Here is a 26,217-nt window from a genome sequence, read left to right on the forward strand (position 1 = left end):
TCAGCATCACCTTTGTCTTCATATTGCTGTTCATCATCACCATTCGTTATGACCTTTGCAGTAAATGTATACATGACAATGATTGACTGTCAGATGGTTCTCAGAACTTGGGGACATTTACAAACAAAGGGAGGTCTGGGAGTGTAATTTAGGGGTTGCTTGTTTGCCTAGCATGTGTGAGGTCTGGGGTTCAATCCCCAGCAAAAAAAAAAAAAAAAAAAAAAAAAAAAGGAAGAAAAGCATAAGGAGATAGGTTTGGAAAAGGTAGCAGCATTTGGCCTATTTGACAGTAAAAACTGAACTGCCACTGAACTGACAACATCATAAATAGGTGGAATTTCCTTATCAGAGGAAAATACACCTAACTTATAATGAGCACTATGATCCATTTAGAAATATTAGCATATGCGAGGTCCTGAGTTTAATTTCCAGCACTGCAAAAGAAAGTATAGATATATGTATGTGTGTAGTGTGTGTGTGTGTGTGTGTGTGTGTGTGTGTGTCTTAGTATTGGTTGGGGGGTTGATGTTTCATGAGAAAAACATTTTAGAAATGCAGAAATGCCATAGATCAAGTGCTCCTAGAAACATTTGCACCCCCGAGAACATAGCTGGGTACTATTTATGGTCACTAAATGAAAATATGAACTCAATGCAATTCTTAAAGCAGGAGCACAAAGGCAATATATTTTAATAGTTCATTTCCTATTTGTCTCATCTTTAGTAATAAGGTGCCAAAAAGGATATGTGTGATTGTGGTTGGTAAATATTATTTCATGCTATTATTTTATATTAGAAAATATACAAAGTATCTATTTCCTGATTTTCTAAAGTAACATTTGTTTTACTTTATTGTGTAATTGGCTTATTTTAAAAATAAGAAAACAATAAAATAAAGCGTCAGTAATAGCACATAAACGTTGACGTGACAACCAGTCCTCGTAGTTTATTGTAGATTTGAAAATTCAGTAAATGAAGATGTACTCTTAGCAAAATTTACAAAGGCACATCCTTGAATTTCTTCTTTATATAAATTATCAAGTCACTTGGTGCTTTAATGACTCTTGGTGATAAACTGTATTAAATCACCTTTTAAAGAAATAAATTTTGTTCTCCTAAATTGTATGTATGCTGGCTTTCATCATTTCATACTATCCTGTTACTTTTACCAGACATCTAGTACTTAGTAAACAAACATTCATATTCACTAATAAAATGTGATTTTTTAAAACCAGAGAGAGTGTTGGTAACATTGCCAGAATTAAGTTCTGATTGCAGTACAGAGGAGATAGTGTCCATCTCTTCTGCCCCTCACTCCATCTATTTTTGAGTCTATACTGCAGTAGGATTGCTGAATTCAACAAGAAAAAATATAGGATGTCTGGCTAAATTGGAATTTCAGATAAAGAACAAAACTTTTTGTATTTGTATGTCCCAGGCAATATTAGACATTTTATGCTAAAAATTATTTGTCGCTTATCTGAAATTCAAATTTAGTCATCCTGTCTTTTTATTTGCTAAATCTGGCAACCAAATTCCAAAACCGAGTCTCGTCTTCCAGAGTGTGTGCCCTTATACTCTCAAAATATGCCTTTCTGCTACAATATGTATAGGCAAAGGATCAAAACCCATTTATTCTGAAATGTAAACTTGTGTGCTCTCCCGACAGCCCATTCACCTTGCTGCTGTACCCAGTACAGACACAAATCTGACTTGGAACCAGCTGTTAGGGGAGGCAAATCTTTCCTGGCAAGTCCCTTGAGGTTACATACCACAGCATATAATAAATCTTAGAGGATGTCTTGTTTTCCTATCTCTCTCTCCAAAGTCTTATTCTAGGAGGAATTTCTTCCCCATCTTGTTTTCTGTCTCCCCGGTCCCTTCACCAACTCCTTTCTCCTCTCTCCTCTACCATTATCTTCAGTTATTCTGTCCCCCAGGTTCTGCCATTTGCATCTACACCCATGCCAGCACCACCAGTCCATCTGGAGAAGGGAGAAGGCATATATACAGGAAATGCTGTAAGTACAAAGACTGCTCTTGCCCAACACCCAAGCCTCAAACTCTATTATAGATGAAATACTTGAAATTGTTTTATCAAGCAGGAAATTTGGTTAAACTTTACCTTCTTGTAAATTTTCTTCCAAAATAAAGATGATCTGAATTTCTTAAAATATATCTTTCTCACTATTGTTTACAATTGCATTGTCCTTCAGCATCTGAAATAATGTCCTCTAACATAATACATAAAATAAGAAGGCTCTTTATTATTAAGAAGGCTTCTTTTTAGTTTAAAGAGTCATATGTGAAGCTCAGAAATTATTCCAGACAGGCAAAATTCTCTATTCTGCCCTCCCTCTAGATAAATTGAGCTTGTCTATAGTAATTTCTCCACATTTTCATAACCGCACACTTATTACTGCTGTCACTGTCCAGCAATATTTTCCTCTACTCATCATCATAAGAGCTTATAAGTATTTGATGGGATTAAACAGAGCCAACCCAATTCTGTCATTTAGGCAGCTGGATTCATAAGCGCACACATCAATATGTAGTAATACAATGTCCAGAAGCCCATTCCTGCTAGTTGTCATCTGTATGGTCTGTGGGTAGCTCAGCCAGGTTTTAAATATTTGAGGTCAAGTAGACTAGACATTCTGTATGGCAAAGCAGAGAAAATAATATTAATAATTTAATTTCTTTGTTAAAATCTGTCCCGTGATGTATTTTAAAAGATAGTCTTATACCCATGACTGCTGACAGCCAACTGTGACTTTGACAATGGCTGTTTATATTCTCACTTGCCCAGAATAAATACTGTTTATTTCTGAGTATGGGGAAGAAAAGTTTGTTCACTTTGTGTTTCTACCATTAAGACCCTAATAAACCCCAAGGAAAAGGAGGTTGAAAAAGTACTTTGTAGAAAGGATAACAAGTACATAAAAGATAATTTGATGTTATCAATAGTATATCTGATATTTCAAATGATCAACAAGATGTGTTCTAAAACAACTGTACAGAGACAAATTTGAAAATGTGATTTTAAAAATTATGTATTGCTAAAGTCTAGGCTATATCTATCTGGAGGATAAAAGGATTATTGACTATAATTAAAAGCAGAAAGCAAACTATCTTGCCTCTTTGTATCCACTTTCTCATTTTGTAAATGATGAGGCTCTAATTCTATAAATGAATTAGGTAGCATCTACACAGTAGAAAAACATCTAGTTGAAAAATTGTTAATTTAGCCACATGATATTTAAAAACACAGTATAATGCCAAAAAATTAATGGATTTATTTTAGCTCGTGGACCTGTTCCACATTCTTGATCAACTATTTCCCTGATGATTTATCACATTTGGCTCTTCCTGTGGCTAAAAATTACCTTTTGTCTGGAATATGCATTTGCATTATGCAATGATATCATTTAACTCTGATAATTTTATCTTTCAGAGTATTTTAGAGGATTAATCTGATAGAATACTAAGCCATATATGGGCTATGTCAATGAGGCTCACGTGCATATAAGAAAATGTTAAGCCCAAAACTTTTAAAAGCTGGTCCCTGAAGAAAGCGTGCACATTGATTTATAACTGTGTAAAAATATTATGTGTATATTAGCAAATAGTAAAAATGAATCTGGAGGATAATGGTCTAATGTTCATTAAGAGGATGTGTATATGTATATGAAGTATGGTGTACAATAATTTAAAAAATAAGAATCCTAGAAGAAAATGTGTCAGAACAATACTTTAAGATTAAAATTTTATACTCTAAAAACATGTGTTTGTAGCCAAAACAATTTATTACTAAGGGTAGATTAGGGATTTAGTGGTTTTATTCCCAACGTGGGGGGAAGCAACTGGACAAGATTAATATTTTAAAAGTTTACTTAGAAACAAAACACTACTGGCCTCCAAGATACCATGTGCCAATTTTTCCCCTCTGAACAATTTTTACAGACAACTTATAACCTCCCTAAAATATAGGTTTATGTGGAAAAATGAGGGGATTGTTGTATAATAAGGAAGCTGACAAATTTTTAACTATAACAGTACTAGTTATTGCTACTGTAATTTATGCATAGATACTGATTCTAATTAAGTAATAGCAGAGGTTGCCTTTGAATTTATGAGGCTATAATCAGCTCCCTTGTGCTCAATAAATGCCACAGCTACAGTCTGTGGTGTTAATTTCACACTACAGTGGGAACTAGTGGTTGTTGCCAAATATACTCATAAGTCACAGGCAATTTGGATTATTACTGTAGTATGTGCTGCATCAAGAAATGAACTAGTTCATAATCACTTTTTAAAGTCATTATTGAGTGTTTGTGTATGATAACTCTTCTGACATTGATGAGACATAGTGCAGTAGATTGTCTTTTCCAAAAAATCATTTCCAGATAAAATAAGTATGTCAGATCTTCTGGAAAAATAATAATATAAGAAACCCTATGCATTCTCAGCTCTCTGGCTATATCTAATACATGAGAGCTATAAACTTGGGATTTTTCCTATAAACTACCTCCCATGTCTGGTTTCCCCAAAGGAAATTTTCTGATATGGGTCGTTTTGATATGGGAATTTCATGAGCGAATGTGATGGGATTTTATAAATGCCATGAGCTTGCTGGTAAAATGTATTCTGTTCCTTTCTAATTTCCTGAAGTTTGGGTGTCAACCAGAGCATTTTTACTGTGAGGTCTAATGCTAAAATGATTTCCTCAAAATGTAACACACACACACACACACACACACACACACACACACAAAGTGAGCAAACCAACTCAAACACAGAAACTGTGTTTCTTTATTTAACCTTCTGTGTTCTATTTTGGAGAAGTTACTCTTGGCAGATGGGTTCTGAGAAATCCCACCCAGGATTATATAATATTCCACATCTTATTGTTACCACCCCTCCTGGAGTGGCTCTTGATTGTCCAACAGTGAATGTGTTCAAACACCAGCTGTTGACTCTAAGGGGTCTTCTTTGTGAGAGGGCAGATTGCATTAATTCTACAGACAGCATGCTCCGGCTGGTGGCAGGACTGTGGGCTTCTGTTTTGAGTATGTTCACATCCTCTCCTGAGGAACCTATGAGGCTCTAGTGCAATTGACAACATAACAAGAGAACCATGTTTTCTTCTAGGAGATAAGCACAAAAGGCAGAGGGCTCCCCACGTGATGTTGTAGATCTGCCAAAACCAAGATGCCAGGAGAGACTGAAAGCAGTCAAGGAGTTTCACTGCATTGTATTCTTCCAGATAAAATGACATAAAATATCAGATATTTCCTGTATGATTTTCCATGATCTCCCAAGAGAGGATCCTGCAAACAGTTGAAAGATCTTGCCTTCTAGAGTCAAAGCTGATGCTTTGGTGATAGGCTGGATACAAAAACGGAGTTTCAGCAATTGTAGCCAATGCCCTGTGTAGATAACATGATCATTATAGAAAAATATATATGGGGTGTGTGTGTGTGTTTGATCCCTTTCATTGACATTCTAAAGAGAGAAATTATGCTCTCAGAAAGGTGTACATTCAGAATTTTCCTGCACTTAACTTGCAACACACACAAAAGAAATCTCTCTTCTATTATTATATAGACACATACTAAAAGATCAGAACAGTGACTTTATAAGCAAAAAAGTCTTCAGGAAGATTTACTCCTTGATCAGTGCTGGTGTGCAGCCTAACTTTTTGGAAGAAAGATGGAGACCTTTAACAAATCTCATGTAGCAACATATACTTTTTGGTGGCCACAGAAGTGCACACACATGTTTATTTTCAGAAGAACCTGTTGAGAAGCATTGTTAGCTGCCATAGCTCCAGATCCAACATAGCATTAATGTCATGGCTACAGTCTTCCCAGGCATCTCTCAGACAATGAACATGGAGGTGAGAGGACACTGCAGAAGCACCATCCCTGCCCCAAATAGAGCCCTCTAATGGACAGTCTCTTCTCAGGGATTCACCATCAATGGAACCAAGACTTTTATTGAGCTGTACTGTAGCCTGAGACTCATTCTACTCAATCCTTCCCTCTTCCCTCTCTCCTGCCAAGGAGAGAGTGTCAGACCTACAACCAAAAGATTCTACTCCTACCATCTAGTATACATGTCTCCATATACTGCCTAATGTCTACAGGGAGGCAAAAATCCCCCCTGTACAAGAAACAATGGTGTATGGTGAGAGAACTTCCCTAGGGAGAAATAGGGACTTACTCCTTTGGGCTCCTAGAGCACTTAGTTACTATAAAGTTCATTGACTTTTAATTGTCCTTGTCCCTCTTTTAGGTCTTCTCACTGGATTTTAAGCTCCTCCAAAGGAATTTTATTTTTTGTATCCATTGAATTTTTTTCATCCTCCTTTTGGACCTGTGTAAATGATTTTCATTTTAATGTTAAATCAAGGAAGAGAGGGAAGGAGGCAGAGAAAGAAGAATGGGAAGGGAAGGAGGGAAAAATAAGTTAGGCAGCAAAAATGTCTGGAAAGAGAATCCAAGATGCATTTTTTCCTCTTCTGACCAAATGACTTGAAAATATTATATATCTGCACTTGGTCATTCCTAGTTCATTGCTTCTCATTTTGGCCTTACTGAATGAATCTTTCTTTCTATAGTATTTGCTTGTTGAGGTAAAGTTCATTTATTATACTCTAAGTATTGAAATCCTCTTTGGTTTTTGGATCTTCTCAAGGCCTCCTCTGCCCACTCTGAGGCAGTTTCCAGGCAACAGCTGGCAGTTCTTGGTTCTTCCCTAGTAATTGACAGCAGTTAGCCATCAATAACATGATCTCAGACACCAGGGCACTACTCCAGAGGGTGAGCACTTTTTGTTTTGAATTAACAAAAACATATTCTGAATAATGCATGGTCCCAAATGGAAAGGTAGATAGGAACGCAATCAACTTGGACGATGTCATAATCCACAAGAGCAGCAGAAGAGCTGGAACTCCAGCCTTTTCCACTCCCCGCTCTTGTGAGGGTGATCAGCAGTGCTCCAAGAGACTTTAGGCTGCCCATTGTGTTATATTTCTCAAACAGTATGACAGGTCTGGGAGATTTGGATAAAGATTCATTTGCTTAATAAAATTATTAAAACTCAGGTTAACAGAAATGAGACTGAAACTTATAGGCAAAGCAAAAACAAAAAGAAAACAACAGCAACAATAACACAAAAAATTGTGTCTATTTTGGCTAATCTTGCTTTCAAAACCTGTGGGGTTTGGGCGGGAGTTGTTTTTAAATTTTGAGAGTAAGCAGATGTAGCCAGAGGAGAAAGGACCTCTTCCCAGGTATGGGCAGGTTATAAGCCCAGCCCTAGAAGACTTCGAACCAACATACTAAGTCATTCTTCTGAGTCTTCTTCTTTTATTTTATTTCCCCCCTCCCTCCCTCCCTCTTCCTTTTTTTCCTCCTTCTTTCCTTCTATTCTTTCTTTCTTTCAACTGGGATTGAATCTGGGACCTGGTACATGCTAAAAAATGCTCTACCACTGAGCTGCATCCCAGACATATTTATTTTTATTTTTATTTTGAGACGGGGTCTTGCTAAGTTGCCCAGGTTGGCCTCAAATTTGCAATCCTCCTACCTCAGCCTCCTGAGTAGGTGGGATTATAGGCATGCACCACTATGCCCAGTTAAATCTTCTTCTAAATCTGTTCCCTAGACAGAGGTTTGCCAAGTTTAATTTTTTTTTTTTTTTTTTTTTTTTACTTTCAGAGTTCTTAGTCTTCCATATATTTCATAGTCTGCATAACAGCTAAAAATATCCTTGGCCATCTATCTTTGACATCATGGAACATTTTGCCTCTGTTGAGTTTTATAGAATTCTAAATTTGTAAGGGAGGAATAAATTATTAAATTCAGTAGTTCCCAAATTTTAGTGAATAAAACATCCATTGAGGGAGCTTGTTAAAAATTCAGTTTCTCATAAGCTCCAGAAATTTGCAAAATTTTTGGTGAGATATAAACTCCATACTGTAAAATTCACCCATCTGAGGTATAAAGTTTGGTGAATTTTGATAACAACCATTGTATACAACCATTCAATCTCTAACATAATCTAGAGAAAAAGTGGTTGCATCACCCTACAAAGTTTCTCTGATCCCTCTGTAATCCAACTTATTCCTCTGCCCTCACCTATAGTCCTAGGCAACTATTCATCTGATTTTTTTGACTCTGAAATTTTGCCTTTTCTGGGATTTTATGTGAATGTAATCATATAGTATCTAGCCTTTTGTGTTTGATTTTTCTACTCCAGTATAATGATTTTGAGATTTATCTGAGGAGTTTGTAGCTTAATGAGAAACTCTAGATGATTCCGTGAAGAGAATTTTATGACTACACTTAGAAAAGTCTTAATCTGGCCCAAACTTCTTGCCTCACAGATGAGGAAACTTGAGATGTAAAGAATACAAGCACCAATACTCTCGTGTTTCTTCACATTGTATAAATCTTTTGCCTTTTACTGAAGAATGTGAGCACCTTATCTGAAGTGAAACATTACTGAGAAATCTTTGGAATTGATGTCTCAGGAGAAACTTCCTTGAATCATTTAATTTTTCTCTACCTTCTTTTGATGAGAGATTGGGGCTCTGAGGAAATGTATTACCAATCATATCTGTTCTTATTTTGGAATCACTTGATTAATGATATGAGATCCACTGTGCAAATATCATTTTGATTTTCCTCTGTGTTACAGGAAATTGTTGCCAGGGATTTCCTCAGAGTCAGAGAAATTCATTAGGGACAGTGGATGATTTAGTAACAAAATAACTCTACAACATCCTTTGGTCATTATGGAAAATAATATAAATATTCCTCAAAAGAGTAGAAACAGAATGCCATATGATCCAGCAATTCCATTCCTGGGTATATATCAAAGGAAATGAAGTCAGCACACTGAAATGCCTGCACCAGTATTTTTTATTGCAGCATGGTTTACAACAGTCAAGATATGGCCTCAACCTAGCCATTTTGTCAATGAATGAATGGATAAGATATGTTACACATGCTCTATGGAATATTATGCAGCAAAACAGAATGAAATTCTGTTATTTGTGGTAACATCGATAGAGCCGGAAAACATTATGTTAAGCTAAATAAGTCAGACACAGAAAGACAAATATTGAATGTCCTCACTTACATGTGAAAACTAAAAAGCTGATCTTATAGAAGTAGAGAATAGAACAGTGGTTACCAGAGCCTGGGAAGAGTGTGGGGAAGAGAGAAAAGAAGAAAGGATGGTTAATCAGTACAGAGGTGCATCGAATAGAACTTGTAAGTTCTATAGTGCTGTAAGATATTTTGGTTCATAACAATTAATTAAATATTTCAAAATAGTTAATGGAGAGATTTTGGAAATTTGAAACACAAAGAAATGATAAATATCTGAGGTGATGGATGGACCAATTACCCTGATTGATCATTACACATTGTATACATGTATTGAAATGTTGCACTGTACCCTATAAATATGTACAATTACCATATGTCAATTAAAAAGAAGAGTATATTAAAATAAAAAACAAAAAGAAAAAGAAAAATAGTACATTTGCTTTTGTACATAATGAAACATAATAAAAAAAACTCCTCTAACTTCTAATTGAGAGGTGGTACTTTTTAACTTGCCCTCACCACTGACCGATCAAACCAATTTGTTTCTCATCTGTCTATTCCCATGCTTTGCGATTGGAACTTATTTCTCTGGTGTTGAGGAACCAGCAAAATGAAATATGTTCCATAACTTTTTCCAGATCACTTGTGTCTGAGAATTTGGTGATGGCTTCAGAGCCTCATGAGTAGGGAGCTTGGAGGGACACGTGGATAAGCAGAGGCTCTAGGATCAGGCAAATCGTAGGGGGCAGGTTTGGAAGGTCCATGCAGGACCATGTACAGCTCTAGGGAGCATTCTACAAGAGTCAAAGCTGTATAAGGGTACTCCTGGTGACTGAAGCTAATAAGCTTGTAGAATTCATGTCTACCCCACAAGAGCTATGCCTAGTTTTAATTTTACTGATGAGGTAACTGAATTTCTGAGAAAAAAAATATCTGCCTGTAGCCAGTTCTTGGCTTAGTCACACAACCAGTAACTTGCTTAGTTAGGAATCTGGTACCTAAGGCCTGCTGGATTCCATTACTCACCCTGTGCTGTCTCCACTCTTTGGTCTAAAATTGCATGTAGGGGAGTGATTGATTTGGCAGCATGTCAGCTAGTGACCATTGATAAGCAGGGAGAAGTCTTCAAGGCTCACCATTTAATCACTTATTCACAGGACCATTTTAAATATCTCATGATAGTTTTATAAGGTTGTTTCACTTTTTGTGTTCTTTTCTGAAAACTGGAAATGAAACTAATGCCACAAAAATAAAATGAGTTAATCTTCTTCCAGAAATACTAAAATTAAGGGAAAACAACCAGCTTATACCCTATAAAGTAAGCAGATAATTCTGGAGATAATAACTTGATTTTCATTTATGACTTTGGCTTGTCTTCAGAACTCTAGTGTTAGCATTTCTAACTTAGTGATCTTGAAGCAGAGTACCCAGTCCTCACCCTGAAGAGACCTGTGAACCCCTCCTGTACTCCTGGGGTTCAAGGCAAGACATATGATCCTATACTGTCAGACTTTTATAATTCTTCCTCAGAGCTCCCAAGAACTAAGAAATGTGAATGCCAAGAAAATAAACAGACCGAGGTGTGAATTACTTTTATAATTAAATTATATATTCACATACAAATTTGTACATTGCAACAAAAATATAAAAACTTGGAAGGATTTCTGAATAACACTCAAACACATAAATACTTTTTTAAAGTCGTCAAAATAATCAAGTTCATCAATACCTCACCATCTCTTTCTGCTGAATCTCTTTCTCAGGGATATGATTATATCCTTCCATTTGCTTTGAAATTTCCTTTTTCTTTTCTCATCTGCAAAACTCTTGATGCTCGACACTTGGGTTCAACATCGTCTACAAAGATTTCCTGAGCATAGTGTATGGTACTTCATTAAAACACATACTTTACTGTAGTATAATTCAGTATTTTTTCCATTTGTCTATCAGATTGTGAGAATTATCTTACTCATTATTGCCTTTCCAGCACCTAGTTTAGTGCCCAATATGCTGTTCACTGTGAGTCAGTGGAAATAGTGAATGCCCCCTTGTGTTCCTTCTTGCTGTTGGGTCTATCAGTCTCTGATTTTCTTTCCTAAATTCACTGATAACTTGGGCACTTTGTTTCACTTTAATTCCTCATCTCTTACTATCATCTTGAATATTTGCATATGGTCAACTCATCCAACATACTTGATATGAAGTTAAATGGGATTTTTGTGATGATTCTGATCCATTAATTCATACCCAAGACTTGGAAATGTTCTTTCTCACTTCACCAAAATATTTCTCTCAAAAATAGCAAATTCCAATGTGTCTTCCTATGACCTTAATTTTATAACTTCAGTATTTTTTATCTTTCATTTATTTTAAACCAGATTTCAAACATAACAGCACTTCTAGTTCCTGGTCACTTCAATTAATTTCTCAATGGCAGTTCTACTTCCTTTCATCTTCTACTAATTCTAGCCCAGAAATCTCTGGTCTAAAGCCTATGCAGTACATCATTTTTATGTTGGAGTCACTGGATATTTCTAGAGAATATATCATAGTCTTTCAAATCATTGCAAATTGAATGTATGGAATTCAATGAACTGCCAATGCTGCTAAAATTTTTTACTCATTCTTAAAATGAACAGTTGACTTTTGAATACTACATTATTATTTTCAAGTCAACCTTCTGCTTTAGATACCTCTCATTCATCATGCCAGAATCTCATGGCTTTAACCTTTATCATGGACATTTTGTGTTGTCCCAACCACCCCTCAAATACCTGCTCTTTGCTTCACCACCATCTTTACATTGACCCAGTAGCTTACTTCCTATCTATGGCTTCCCTGGGAATCTGCTAGGCATTTCTTGCTATTAGCAAGTTAGTAGTGTGGGAAGTTGACGCTCTCAAGGACAAAACTGACCAGTGGATTTAGGGAGACACTGGAAAAATTCTCCCATTATTCTAATTATCTCCCTAGTCTGTCCTGCAATATTCCACATGGCCTTCTGCAGATGGACTGCTGATATCACATAGTCAGTTGTAATTAATACCAAGAAGCCCCTTCTCATCCTTTTCCTTGCTCCTCTTGGTTTAATTTTCTTTCTCTCCCACTTCTTTGGAATTATTCCACAATCCTCCTGCCAAACACAAATAAAGTACTAGAAATAAACTTTTGGCCCTAGGTACTGTTTGCTGAGTAATGCAGACTGAAACACTTCCTAGTTTAACCAACCTCACTCTAAAAAGACAACTTGATTTCAATTTTATAGAGAGAAGAGAGGTTACCAGATGTGAAAATGCCCAACATTCTTTCTCCACAGATGTCAACCTAATGATCTGTTACTATACTTGTCTCCAGTCTCACTGAAGAGGAATCATTTCTTCAACATAAGTCTAATTTATTTCATCCTTTTGAATCTAGCCTCTCCTTTCTTAATGGACCATTCAATATAATTTCCTCTTATTTTTCATTGTCTCCTATCTATCCTCTCCTTTAGGTTAAATATATGTGTATATTCCTATATCATACAAAAATTTTCCACTACAAATCTATCCCTCTTCTACTCTTAACTTCTTTTTATAGTCAAGTTTTTCAAGAGTCACTAACAATCTTTTCTCCCTCATACTATCCTTGAACATACTCTCCACTTCATGTAATGGGGTTTCTTTCCTCATCACCAAGATCACACTGTCCAAGTAAGTACTGTGATCATTTCATCATTGTCAACTCTAATGGACACTTTTCAATAGCGAGTTCCTTGAGATTCTTGACATGATGCTTTGGAACACCACTTTCCTTTCTTAAATTCGTCCATTCTTTGATTCCAGGTTTCTACTCTCTCTCTCTCTCTCTCTCTCTCTCTCTCTCTCTCTGTTTTTTTTTTTTTTTTTTTTTTTTTTTTGTGGTGCTGGGGATTGAACCCAGGGCCTTGGGCTTGCCAGGCAAGCACTCTACTGACTGAGCTATCTCCCCAGTCCTCTACACTCTCTCTTAAATCCCAAGCCCAATTTCTAACTATTCTCTTTCAGATCCCTTTCCTGGCATCTTTTCCTCTGACTACCTATAAAGAAGAGATTCCTGAAAGATTCCCATCCCCTTACCCCATCATACTTTACTACACATGTTTTTCTATGGGATCATACCCAATGACATGTTTCTAACTAATGACAATGGTTTGATGGCTCTCAAATCTCTAAATTAAATGTTTGTTTTAAATACAAGGCTCACATGTCCAACAGTATGATGGGCAGACCAACTCAACACGGTTAAATTCTCTTGAATGTATTATGTTCCTTCTATCAACAATGCTCTTCTCTATCATTTCCAACTGTCAAACCCCTTTTCTCTTTAAAACCCACTTTAATGTCATCTTGTTTAAATCTTTCTTGATAACTCAGATAAAGTTAATCACTCTATTTTGGGATCCAACTCTAGTGAACTTCTTCCAACAAAACCTTCATTGGTAACTTCCTTTATGCCAAGCCTCAGAGAAAAAGAGATGGAAGTAGCCCACACAGCAGCAGAGAAGTCCCTCTGGAGTTACAAGTTCCCTTAGTAAGGAGATTTGCAAGAAAATTGGGAATGGCCATGGTCTTAAAACTGCAGTTTGTTCACCCTTGCAGGGGTCCCTGAGACCCTCTCAGGTTGCAGAAATACAAAAGTATTTCCACAGTAATATGAAGACACGACTTGCCTTTCCACCATATTGACATTTGTACTGGGGATGCAAAAGCAATACTGGATAAAACTTTTTGGCACCTTATAATGAATCAAGGCAGTGGCATTAAACTAGTAGTTGCTGGATTCTTCACTGCCACCCACTCACAGTAAAAGAAAATGCCAGTTTCACTTGAGAATGTCCTTGCTGAAGCAGTAAAAATTATTAATTGTAAATCTCAATTCTTGAGTGTAAGTCTTTAATAGTCTGCAGCAAAATGAAAAGTGCACATAAAGGAAGTCCATTGCTTGCTGAGGTAAGAGGGTCACCTGGAGGAAAGGCATTTGTGCAATCCTTGGTGTAGTCACCTGGATAGCCTTTTTTTTTTTTTTTCAAAATGCCATTTTTACATAAAAGAAAGACTGAGAAGCAAACAGTGGCTATTTAGACCTGAGTATTTGGCAAATATTTCCTAACAATGAATGAGTGAGGCTGTCGCTTCAAGGAAAACAGCTGACTGTACTTGTTGCCCATGATAAAATTCAAGCTTTTGAGTAAAAATTAGAATTTTGGGAAACATAACCACCTGTAAGTTTGACAGCTTCCTAATATCTGAAGCTTCTGAAAATAAGATTGGTGGTGATATTAACAGTACAAGTTTTTTCAACATAGTATATAATGAAGGCTGTCAGCATTTAGAAGATCTGTATAACTCCATGAACAATATTTTCCTAATGCAATGCAATTTATTAAAAAATCAACCATGGGTAAGCAATTCTTTCAAAGTGAAAGACCAATGGATTTTAACAGCATGAAAAGTTTATTGAAATGGTTTCAGATTCCATATTGATCCTAACCTTTAAGAAACTACAACTTGGCAAGTTTTGATGCATTTATTAAAGAAGAATATCTACAATTATCTGAAAAGACTATAAAATACTCCTCCTTCTCCCAAATACATATCTGTATGAGGCCAGATTTTCTTCAAATACTTCAATTAAAACATGTCTACAGCAGATTGACTGCAGAATCAGATATGAGAAGCCAGCTGTCTTCTATTATGCCAGACATTGAAAAGATTTGTGGAAGTGTAAAGCAATTCCACTATTCTCACATTTCTTTTTGTTTTAGAAAATACAGTTTGTTAAAACATAATTTTCAAAAACAAATGTAATGCCATGACTCTCATACAGATGTAAAAATGAACACGGGTTAAAGACGAAGGATTAATGAGTAGAATAATCCACTCATTAATCAGTGAGAGAACAAGGCCAATATTACAAACTGTTCAAAAAAAGCAGTCAAACTCAATTTATATAGGTTAAAGGTAAGAAGAAATGAATTATAAATTGAGGCAAAACAGGTTTTTTTATCTAATCTTTATCAGATAGGACAAGATTTGCATGCCTATTAAACATCTACAATTTACAAAGTGTTCAATAGCTCAACGAAAAGAATTAGTAGCTTCCCATCGAGACAAATCTTTGCTAACAAGTTAATTTTTATTACAAAAATGTTAGTTATACAGGAAATTTGTTTTTAATTACTGTTTTAAAATAACATAAATCAATATTTTAAAACATCCTCAGTTTTAATTCTACCTATTCATACAAACAAAAAAATCTTTGGTTGACTCTATAATTCTTAGAAGTATTAAAGAGGTTCTTGCTATCAAAAAGTTTGATAAAAATCACTTCTTCAAGGTAAGACTTGAAGAGATCAATCTCTATGCCTGCTTGTTCAGTGGATTAGGAATACCCCCAAAGGTCAATCATGCAGTCTCATGGAACTTCTCCCATAGAGAACTCGGCAAGTTTACTCCTCCCGATCCCTTTCCAGCAACAGGGTACTTGGATGAGAGGCTACAAGTCATCTTTGTGGCTTGCACTCAGAAAAGCTCATGGTTGAAGTTTATGATGTTTTGTTCATCTCTTTTTCAATCCAACTTTTCCCTAATCTTCTCCATCCCAATTCCTTTCTTTTTTCAATTGTGTTTTTTTAGTTATATATGACAATAGAATCTGTTTTGACATAATAATAAAAATGGAATCTATCATGTTCTAGTAGTGTACTCCATGGTAAGATTCACTGTGGTATATTCATGTACATAGGAAGCATGTCAGATTTATCCTAATTCCTTTCAAGGCATCTTGGACCCATGACAAATGACTTTTTCTGTTTTGTGGATCTCATCATTTAGTATTCCCTTCATCTCCTATCTATGTTGAAACCTGGTTATCTGGAAGTGCTTCTTTGAGAAGCAACTCCTCATTCTCCACATGTCTTAGAGTCAGGAGATGGAGTGGGCATCCTCCTGGTCTGCAGTAGTAGACCAGGACTACTACAGCAGACTACCAGACTTTTAAACCATCATTCCACCCTCTTATGCACAAAAGCAGGTTGCTTTGAAGTTGATGTCATCCACCTTCTCCCCATTGTCATCAACCACCTACTTCTCATCTGTTCAAAGCTACTGAAGAACTAGGCATTGGTTGATGGTCTTCCTCTCTAATGATTATTCTACATGAAAACCATTTTCATTTCTTAACCATTTAAACTCAAATGACCTCAGTCCCATTTCCAAGACCACTCACTTAGGACTTGTCATCACCAGAAACTACCTCTTTCCTCCAAAACCACACACTTCAAGGTTGTAGTCACACCTTCTGCCTGTTTATTGATCTGTTATGCCCACATCTTTTCTTCAGTCTCTTTATTACTTCCCATGTTTCTTCAGCTGTCATCTCTACATCATTTTCTATTTCATAATGACCCTGAGATAAATTTCTCCAGTTACTTGTTTACTAAAGTTTTCAGATTTTCAATGTTCTTTTCCCACTTCCTCTACCTAGTAAACTCTGAATTATGCAGATTGCCAACTGATTACTTTTCTGTTCCCACTTATAGGACTCTGAGTGCTACCCATGAAGGTTGATGCCATTACCAATTCATGGTCTCCAATTCCATGCACTCTTCAAAAATATCTTCAATTTATGCATTTATGTCGTATGAGACATCTCAGTTTTCTGCCATTCCTGCCCACAACTACATCCACATGTATCCTTGCTTCCTCGTCTTTGATCACAGTGTAAGAATTCAAGAGTGTCCTTTCTTAGGCTAATCTCTATCCCTGCAAGATGGATCAGATAGGAGGCATGCTCTTGGTTGAAGGATACAAGAAGACTGCAGGGAAAGGTTCAGGGAATCAATACTTCAATTTCACTTATCTTCTGTCTTCCCTTGTCTCTTGATTGAACATAATTAAATACCAGAGGACAAGGGAGACCATCTTGTATTGATGGCTTGTATGCCACTGAATTTCAATCTCCCAGGACACAGGGCAAAGGGGGAAAGATAAAGAGGAAGTCTAGAAAGCCAAGAGGAAATATCCAGCACATACCCCCTCTTTAGAGCTAGGAACTGAGAAGGATCTTCCAGCAATTTTCATTTCAGTGTATTGTAATCCCCAAGGCACACTTAGGATTGCCACTAATGTTTAGTCAGCAGAGGAGTACAGAGGTTGGGAAAAGGACCTTGGTTCCATATTCTCCTGTTCATCAAGTCTTCTGGGTAGAAAGAAAAATCAACATTCCCTCAACAGCGCCTGACAGAGATGCCACATCCCTTCCTTCCTGCTTCCCTGCCCAAATAACACCACCCTGTTAAGGAACACTCTACAGTTATGTCTCATGTTCCCTTTTCCTTAAACAATTATCAGTCCACAGAGATGCCTCCACTTTTCCATATGAAAGTCTGCCTCAGAGGACTTCACCCATGGTTCAGAAGACTCAAGTAGCAATTAGGTCAGTGATTATTTACTTCAGGACTATTTCCGGAGCTGCCCTTTCCTCATCACCTACAGTGGAGAGCGGAACTAAATGTTTAATGGGCAAACTCAGAGGTAAAATGACCACATTTGCTTTTTCCTCTATAGCCAACTTAACTCCTTCTAGCTCTTTCTTCCTCTAGATAATATTTAGCAGCCCCAACCCCTGCAGCAAGCAATTGCTTTTGACACTGAGCATATATGCTTTTCTGTGTCAAAAAAATGAATCTCCATTCAGTCATTCTGTGAAAGAAATTAAACCAGAGGGTCTTCCAAGCCCTAAGCCTTGTTCAAATAAACACATGCAAGTTATGTTGACACTCGACTTTAAATACGTTATGATATGATGGAGAAGATGAATATCTGCCCTCCTGACTTAGATTTGAGGTTACATTAGATAGGTTTGTGCCAGAGTTGGCCTGTCTGAATGGCAAGCAAATCACCTTCAGTGAGATCAGACCTGATAATGAGATATGAAGTCACCCAGTTAAAATGAGCAGAGCCTTACAATAGACTTCCCCCGAGCTCCTGTTTATATAGGCAAATTATTCACCCCAGTGGCTCCTAGGCCACTGTGCTGGCTGAGCCCCTGCCTGCTATTTTTGAGCCAGTCATTTATCACAACTAGAGCTTTATTAAAAATGTACCCTCTGCTCTTCAGAGAACAAATATGAAAATCTGGTTTCTGAAGATATCAGAACCATTTATTTTTGAAGTTGGCAGCGCCGGCTGTGAACACTGCTCTGAGATGGATCTTTTCTGGGGAAGGAGGAGTTATATATTTTTCAGAATAAGCTTTTCTCCTTTCATCTACAAGAAACAATGAAATATTTAATATGGTATGAAAAAATTAAAATGTTTTGAAAGGGAAAGAAAAAGCAAATCACACACTTCGATTGGAAACTACCACGGGGAGCTTCTCTGATAATACGGAAGAGAAAGTGGTTGGGACCAGGGCTCTCTGATCATTCCATCTGTCCCCCTGCTTCCCTGCAGAGCCTGCTGTTCCATGCTGGGCTACTGATCTAGCTGCTCCAGCCATACAGGAACAGATGGAACATTTTTGGGGTGCTGTCCAAGTCTGACCAGGACCCTCTGATAGGACACTAGAACAACGAGTTAAGAAGTGAGAGAGCCATCCAGTTATCTAGTTAGCTGCTTGAAGTGATAAATGACTTGGAGTAGAAAGACTTGGGTATAAATTCTCATTTAACCATTTATTAATTGTGTGGTCTTATAATACTTATCTCCTATGAAATCCATCTCACATCAATTACAATAGAAATAATAATATCCACTCTTATCCTGGAGGGATCGACTGTGATTATTAATATATAGCACCTGACATAGAATAGGTATTTATCATAAAAACAGTACCTAACATTTAAATTGTACTTCTGCTGTGCCAGGTACTCTCTTAAGCACTTTGCCTTAACTCATTTAATCCTTAACAACTGTATGAAAAAGGTACCACTTCACAGATTAAAAATAAAAATGAGGCACAACAAGAATAAGCAGCTAGCTAGGCTAGCTAGGTGGCACACACCTGTAATTCCAGAAGCTCGGGAGGCTGAGGTTAGAGGATCTCCAGTTCAAAGCCAGCCTCAGCAACTTAGCAAGGCCCTAAGCAACTCAGTGAGAACCTGTCTCTAAATAAAATAGAACTGGAGATGTGGATCAGTGGTTAAGCATCCCTGGGTTCAATCTCTGGTACCAAAAAAAGAATAAGTAGCCCACTGTATAACACACACTGTGCCCTTGGTGAGTAGAGCCAGGATTCAACTCAGGTAGTAAGGTCCTGGATCTCAATCTGCACATCCATGCACTTTTCCAGAAAAAAGTTTTTACATGGATTAATGTTGATTTTTTTCCTACCTATTGTAACAGTTTGGTTTCTTCCCACAGAAATGAAAAGGGGGTTACGTTTTTATTTTGCTTAGACATGACCCTCATGAACTTTAAAGGACATCTTAGATCTCCAGATTTCTTTTCTGCAATGGATGGCTTTCTTTTTCACTAAGAAAACCAGGACACTCCTGACTGATGATATTTGGTTTAAGTCTGTAACATTTGAAAAGAAACCAGCTGATTTGTATTACAGTGATATACAACACCAAAGACTGTTCGTTGAAATATTTCCAATTTTCATGGGGTTGTTGGGTTTTGTGAAGACTTTTTAAAGTTGCAGAATCACAGGTTATTGGAGACACAATCTCAAAGTTACAATGCCATCAATAACTTAGGTATTGATTGTCAATCCTGAGCCTCTCTTGAGCACAAATTGAAGCACCGCCATCTTTGTAAGGGAACAAAAGGACTGCACATTAAATCAGGGCCTTTTGTCCTGATTTATGTGTTCATCTTGTTCTACATAAATTGATGTGTTTCTATAAACATGTATCAGTGATTGAGTGAACCAAAAGCTGCTTAGAAAATTAATTTTGTAAATAAATCAAATTTTAAATTTAGGGAAATTTATGATTTTATAAGATCATTTTGCATAAAGTTTCCTTCTGTGATAGAATATGTTCTAAGTTGATGTGCTTACTCTATACATTCAAATTTTGGTATGATGAGGTTTCTTGAATACCACACACACACACATCAGCAACTGTGTGACACAGGGCATAATCCTGAGCCCTTGAAGGGCACTGAAGTTTCAGAATGAGGTTCTATGGGTGCCAAATTTGGTTTTTTCTGCAGTATCTACCTGTGAGGTGTTGGCAGCAAACCAACAGTAATCGGACACCATCTGTTATTGCTTTTCTGTTTAACATCAAAACTTCATTGAATATAAATACCCCTCTTCCTCCCATCACCAACGCTCTTTCACCCACACCTCAAAGCTGCTCTCTAATCAATTTATTCTTACCTGAGTGACACGGAGGCTACAAAAATCATAGCAAAGTGAGCTTTGCAAGTGTCTAAGAATAAACCATGCAATCATAAACGGTAGGTATGAGTATGACCAAATGCAGAAAAAAACTTAAGTTCTTGAATGAGACTTATCCAGAGTTCAACCTGACAGTGACTTTATGTTCCTAGTTATGGTCAATATTGCAAATGTCAGATCAGCACTGAAACCACACAGATACAATGGTATTTGAGACAGTGTGTGCATAGTCTCTGCCCCCATACATTTCAGTTATCTGAAGATCCTATCTTTATCTACCATAAAGATTCAGATATGATATGCACCTGCAGTGCCACATTTACATAAAGAAAGGCAAGCAAGGAGATGGGCTGAGGCTCGAGCAGAATGGCTGCAGACTCAGGGAGATTGGAATTGGTCTGCTAGACTTGAAACTAATTTCATCACGAGGAATATATGCATTTTGCATCCAAGCCCTAAAAAGAGGTGTTTAATTCTACCCTGTGACAAATACATTTTCTTTTCTTTAAATGTTTAATCAGCACAATTTTCCTGTTCAGCTAAGGCATAGCACCTCGTCTGTGCAAAGGAAATAGCTCTCACTGGTGTAGAGAGGTGATTCTTTTGCCCTTATTCTGGCAGGAATCAGTTAGTACTGTTTCTCATATTCTCCAAGCATGCACTGAGCTAAACAAGAGAATAACTCCAACCATGGAATCAAATAGAAAGGATGAGCTGAGAGGATTTGAGAACACAGTGACAATAGAGGAAGTCCTCAGTTTGCATGGATGTACAGAGAATTCACCCCACACCCCAAAAGGACAGGGGGCACAGGGCACATTTGAGTAAGGAAGGAGATTTTCCTGGAGACTGAGGTGGTAGAAAATAGGCTTGGTGTGAGGTAGAAGGGATACAAAGACACAGAAATGATCAGCAGGCACATGGAAAGATGGAAAGATGGTGACAATGTAGACGTGGAAATCATCTCTAATAAAGAGACAGTTGACACCCTAATGAGCTTAGTTTGGTAATTGTATTATATTTATGTCTGATCTTTTTTTTTCTAAGTAGAGCAATTTACTTTTTAAAAAAGGTAGGGGAAGAATGTATCTTCCAATTCAAGATAGACTGAACACCCAAGGTCATCTCCTTCTAGCAGCTACATTGAAATGATAATAAAATTTTTTTAGAGAGGAAAGAGAATGGAAATGAGCGTACGAATAGGAGAGAGAACAAGGCATCTCTGGAAGTTAGGAAGTGACTGGAGACATGTAGACAGATGCAGAGAGAACCATAACCCAGAATGAGTTACAAGGGTCTAGAAGGGCAGCATAGTCACCTGCTCATGGTGTGGAGTCCCAGGAGTGATAAAAGAGAAGGAATGAGCAGGAGAGGTAAAGGTGGCAAGCACTGTATGAAGTGGGGAGTATTCCAGGCACCTGCAGCCTAGTTTGCTCCCTGACTCCAGCAGAGCTGTAGGCAGTCTGAGGCTTACCTTCAGGAAACTTCCTTGAAGATACTGACTAAACCCAGGAGAATCAGGACCCCTTTTTGAAAGTCTTTTGACCTCCTCAGAAGAAGGTATTTCTCATTATGGCATTAGAGTGTCGTTCCACCTGTGGGTTCCAGGCACACTAGCCTTAAAGCTGCTCTTTTAATCTGCCCCAGCCTCCTATACAGGTCTTCCAGATAGACTTCTCAGGTAAGGAGAGATTTAGTGAGGACAGAAATCTTCCTACTGAACAGCAGAGGAAAGTCACACACCTTTATCTTTAATATGCATCACCCAAGAAGAATCAAACCCAGGAGGAAAGCAAGCCGTATCAAAGAACAAGACCACAATTACCAAAGAAAATCAATGCAATGAAAAAAATGGAGGTGGGCTTTTAAAAAATACTCTAGTAACTTCAATGGTATTTGGAAAGATATATCCATAAAATAGGATCATATTGTCATGAAATAGGAACACAGAACAAGTAAGAGAACTAGAAATTCAGTACAATTGCTATAAGATAAAACAGGAAATCTGAAAAATAGAATAATATGAATATGGAAAAATAGCAAAAAACATGAAGAAAAGATAAAAACAAAAGACACATATGCTGTTATTTTTTGGGTATGATGTATCCCCCCATTAACTCCTGTGTTAATGTAGGGATATTTAGACATGAAATGATTAGATTATGGGAACTGTGACCCAATGAGTCCATGCTCCTTTGAATGGACTAACTGGGTAGTAACTGTAGGCAGTGGGTCATGGCTAGAGGAGGTAGGTCACTAGAGGTGTGCCCTGGAAGGATCCATCTTCCCTGAGTCCCTTCCCCTTTCCTCTTTCTGCTTCTCTGCTACCATGAACTGAACAGCTTTCCTCCAAAATGCCCTTTGGCCATGATGCTCCACTTTACCTTGGACCCAAAGTGATAGAACTGGGCAACCACGGGCTGAACCTCTAAAACCACAAGACAAAATCAGCTTTTCCTCTTCCAGTTTATTCTTGTCAGCTATTTTGCTCACAGTGACAAAAAACTGACTAACACAGAGGCTTAATTTAAGATGTCCATTTTCTCACTAATGAGGATCCCAGAACAATAGATCTTAGTAAGAAAGAAAGGAAAAAAAAAAAAAAAAAAAAAAGAACTGTGCATTAGTGTGCTAGTGCTACCCCTTAAAAAGTACCACTATTTGAATGACTTATATAGAAGATTATTGTCTCACAGTTTTGGAGGACAGAAGTCCAAGACCAAGGTGGAAACACTGTTTGTTGCCTCTGAGCAATGTGAGAAGTAACCCGTTCCAGGCCTCTCTCTGAGCTTCTGGGAACAATCCTTGGTATCCCTCAGGTTATAGAATCATTGTCCTAAGCTCTGCCTTCACTTTCCCACAGCATTCTCTGAACTCAAATCTGTCTCTTTATCTAAATTTCTCCTTTTTATAAGGACAGTCTTCATGGATAGGGAACACACTAATGGTCCATCTTTATTTAATCATCTGCTAAGACACTATTTCCAAATAAGGTCATAGTCACAGGTACTGGGGTTAGGACTTTAACATCTTTTTTGGTGAGGGGTACTGTGGATTGAACTTGGGGACACTCAACCACTGAGTCACATCCCCAGCCCTGCTTCATATTTTACCTAGAGACAGGGTCTCACTAAGTTGCTTAGTGCCTCACTTTTGCTGAAGCTGGCTTTGAACTCTTAATCCTCCTGCCTCAGCCTCCTGAGTCACTGAGATTACAGGCATGTGCCACCACGCTCTGCTGGATTTTAACATCTTCAAGGGTGTAAACACAATTCAATTCATAACAGGTGAAAATTATTTTAAAGATGAGTAGAAAAAGTGTCCCAAAGATGAAGCTAGGCACAAATATTCAAACTGAAAAGGCATACTGAGGGAGAAATGAGGTGAATAAGAAAGATTCCTGTGTAGAGACATCTTTGTGGAGTTTCAGAACAAGAGGTTTAAAGAAAATCTCTCATGCTTTCAGAGATAAACTAGCAACTTCAAAAGCCTGAGAATCAGACTGTCACAAGACTTCATATCTCATCAGTGGATGTTAGAGGACAATGAAGAGAAGCTCTGAAAGTACTAAAGGAAGATGATTTTCAACCTAGAATTTTCTTTTTTAAAAACTGAGATGTGACACATGGTGAGATGTGCCATGATAAGTGTCCATCCTGATGAACACATGTCTGTGGCACTATCACCCAGACCAAGAATCATGAAGCTCCATTACTCCAGGAGGTTTCCTCAAACCCCTTCCTCATCAATACCTGTCACTCTCCACCCACACAGATAAGTAATAGTCTGATTTCTATCATCATGGATTTGTTTCTCCAGATCCTGAATCTTACATAAATTTAATTATATAGTGTACAATTTTTATGCCTGGTTTTTCTTCTCAATATAATAGTTTTAATGTTCACCCCGTTGTGGTGGCTCTGTAGTTCATTCTTTTCTATTCCTAACTAGTATTCCACTGTATTATTAGAGCATGATTTGCTTATTCATGCCCCTTTTGTTGGACATTGGGTTTTCTCTAGTTTGAAGTTATTATGAAAAGAGCTACCACAAACATTCTTGCACGAGTTTCTCATTTCCTTTGAGAATATCAAAATCAAACATAACCAGACGCTAGTTCAAGTGGTGAAGCAGAGTTTACTCAGAAACTACTGACAGTTGGGGGAAGAGCTGAGATCCATTTTCACTTGGGCAGAGGTGAGCAGGCTTTTTAAAGGAAGAACATGGGAGTAAGGAGGAGGAGCCATGGCACTCACACAGTCAGTGAAGTTAAAACTTACAAAAAGCAACCAGGTGGGGTGGGGGATTAGTCCATGCAAAATCCATGGGGATTTTCTAACTGGCACTTTTCCAAAGTTAGACTCCTACCCTCCCACAGAGATGGGGGAAACGAGCCCTGTTCCCAGGTGTTGGCTGGGTCTAGCAGTAAATATTGTGGGGGATCCTTGAGTTTTCTTAGGCAGGGGATAGTTTCATCCAGTTTTGGAGGACAGAAGTCCAAGACCAAGGTGGAAACAGTGTTTGTTGCTTCTGAGCAATGTGAGAAGTAACCTGTTCCAGGCCTCTCTCTGAGCTTCTGGGAACAATCCTTGGTATCCCTCAGGTTATAGAATCATTGTCCTAAGCTCTGCCTTCACTTTCCCACAGCATTCTCTGAACTCAAATCTATCTCTTTATCTAAATTTCTCCTTTTTATAAGGACAGTCTTCATGGATAGGGAACACACTAATGGTCCATCTTTATTTAATCATCTGCAAAGACACTATTTCCAAATAAGGTCATAGTCACAGGTACTGGGGTTAGGACTTTAACATCTTTTTTGGTGAGGGGTACTGTGGATTGAACTTGGGGACACTCAACCACTGAAGCCACCTTGAGTGGTAGGCTTCACAGGCCAAGGTTGAAGCCCAGTTGATAAATGGCTCCCAGCATCCTGGCTAGAGTTTGGCCAAGGAGAGAATTGTCAGCATCATGCTACAATTTTAGACATTTCATGATGTGTTGTGAGGATGGACCTCACTGGCCCTAAAGCTTGGAACATGGATGTTCGTTCACTGGCTCCAAGGTCCTCCCATGAAACCTTTCAAAGATGGAAACACAATCCTAGCAAATTACAGGTATCCATAGTCACTGATAGTCACATAGTTACAGTATATATCTGTTTATAGATTTACTTTTAGAATCAATCTATTTAGACAAAATCTGAAAGATTAATTGTATTTGAAAAACAGCAATTAAACATTAAAAATCCTGATACTTAAAAACATAATACAGAAGTTAAGAGTAGGGCAATGATATCTTCATGTTAGCAGAATCAAGTTAGTTAAGTCATCGATTTTAAAAGAGATATTGGGGGCTGGGGATATAGCTCAGTTGGTAGAGTGCTTGCCTCACATGCACAAGGCCCTGGGTTCAATCCCCAGCACCACCACCCCCCCAAAAAAAAAAACTTAAAAGGGAGAAGAGAACATCATGTCAGGAAGGGAGATCCAAGAGGGCACTGATTTTATCTTTTTGTCTTTTTGGCAGCAGCGGTCTCTTTTCTGCTGTATCTCTGGCTCCTAGAGCCATGTTTGGACATGGTTTGTCTTTACTACAAAGTTGTTGGGTGAAGCATCAACTAGGTAAAAGGCTAAGAACAAATTATCTGTTGCCTAGTATTCAACCTAGACATCTTCTACTGTACCATCATAACACAGGGTATGGGGGCCTGACCTTGACCT

The 26,217-nt window shown here is 37.7% G+C and overlaps 1 long non-coding RNA gene and 1 other non-coding gene across 2 annotated transcripts in view; both read left to right on the forward strand.

Annotated features, from left to right (window-relative positions):
• The first annotated feature begins 1,850 nt into the window (after positions 1-1,850).
• The window catches only part of LOC124964984 (uncharacterized), a 59,664-nt gene continuing 35,297 nt past the window's right edge, over positions 1,851-26,217 (forward strand). Inside the window, exon 1 of the long non-coding RNA XR_007105051.1 lies at positions 1,851-2,020. This is a non-coding gene — a long non-coding RNA (uncharacterized LOC124964984). The remainder of the gene's footprint in view (positions 2,021-26,217) is intronic.
• On the forward strand, positions 25,853-25,925 carry Trnav-cac (transfer RNA valine (anticodon CAC)). The gene has a single exon. It is a non-coding gene; the product is annotated as a tRNA-Val (tRNA).

The sequence above is a fragment of the Sciurus carolinensis genome, chromosome 14, assembly GCF_902686445.1.
Source record: "Sciurus carolinensis chromosome 14, mSciCar1.2, whole genome shotgun sequence".
Classification (NCBI taxonomy): Eukaryota; Metazoa; Chordata; class Mammalia; order Rodentia; family Sciuridae; genus Sciurus; species Sciurus carolinensis.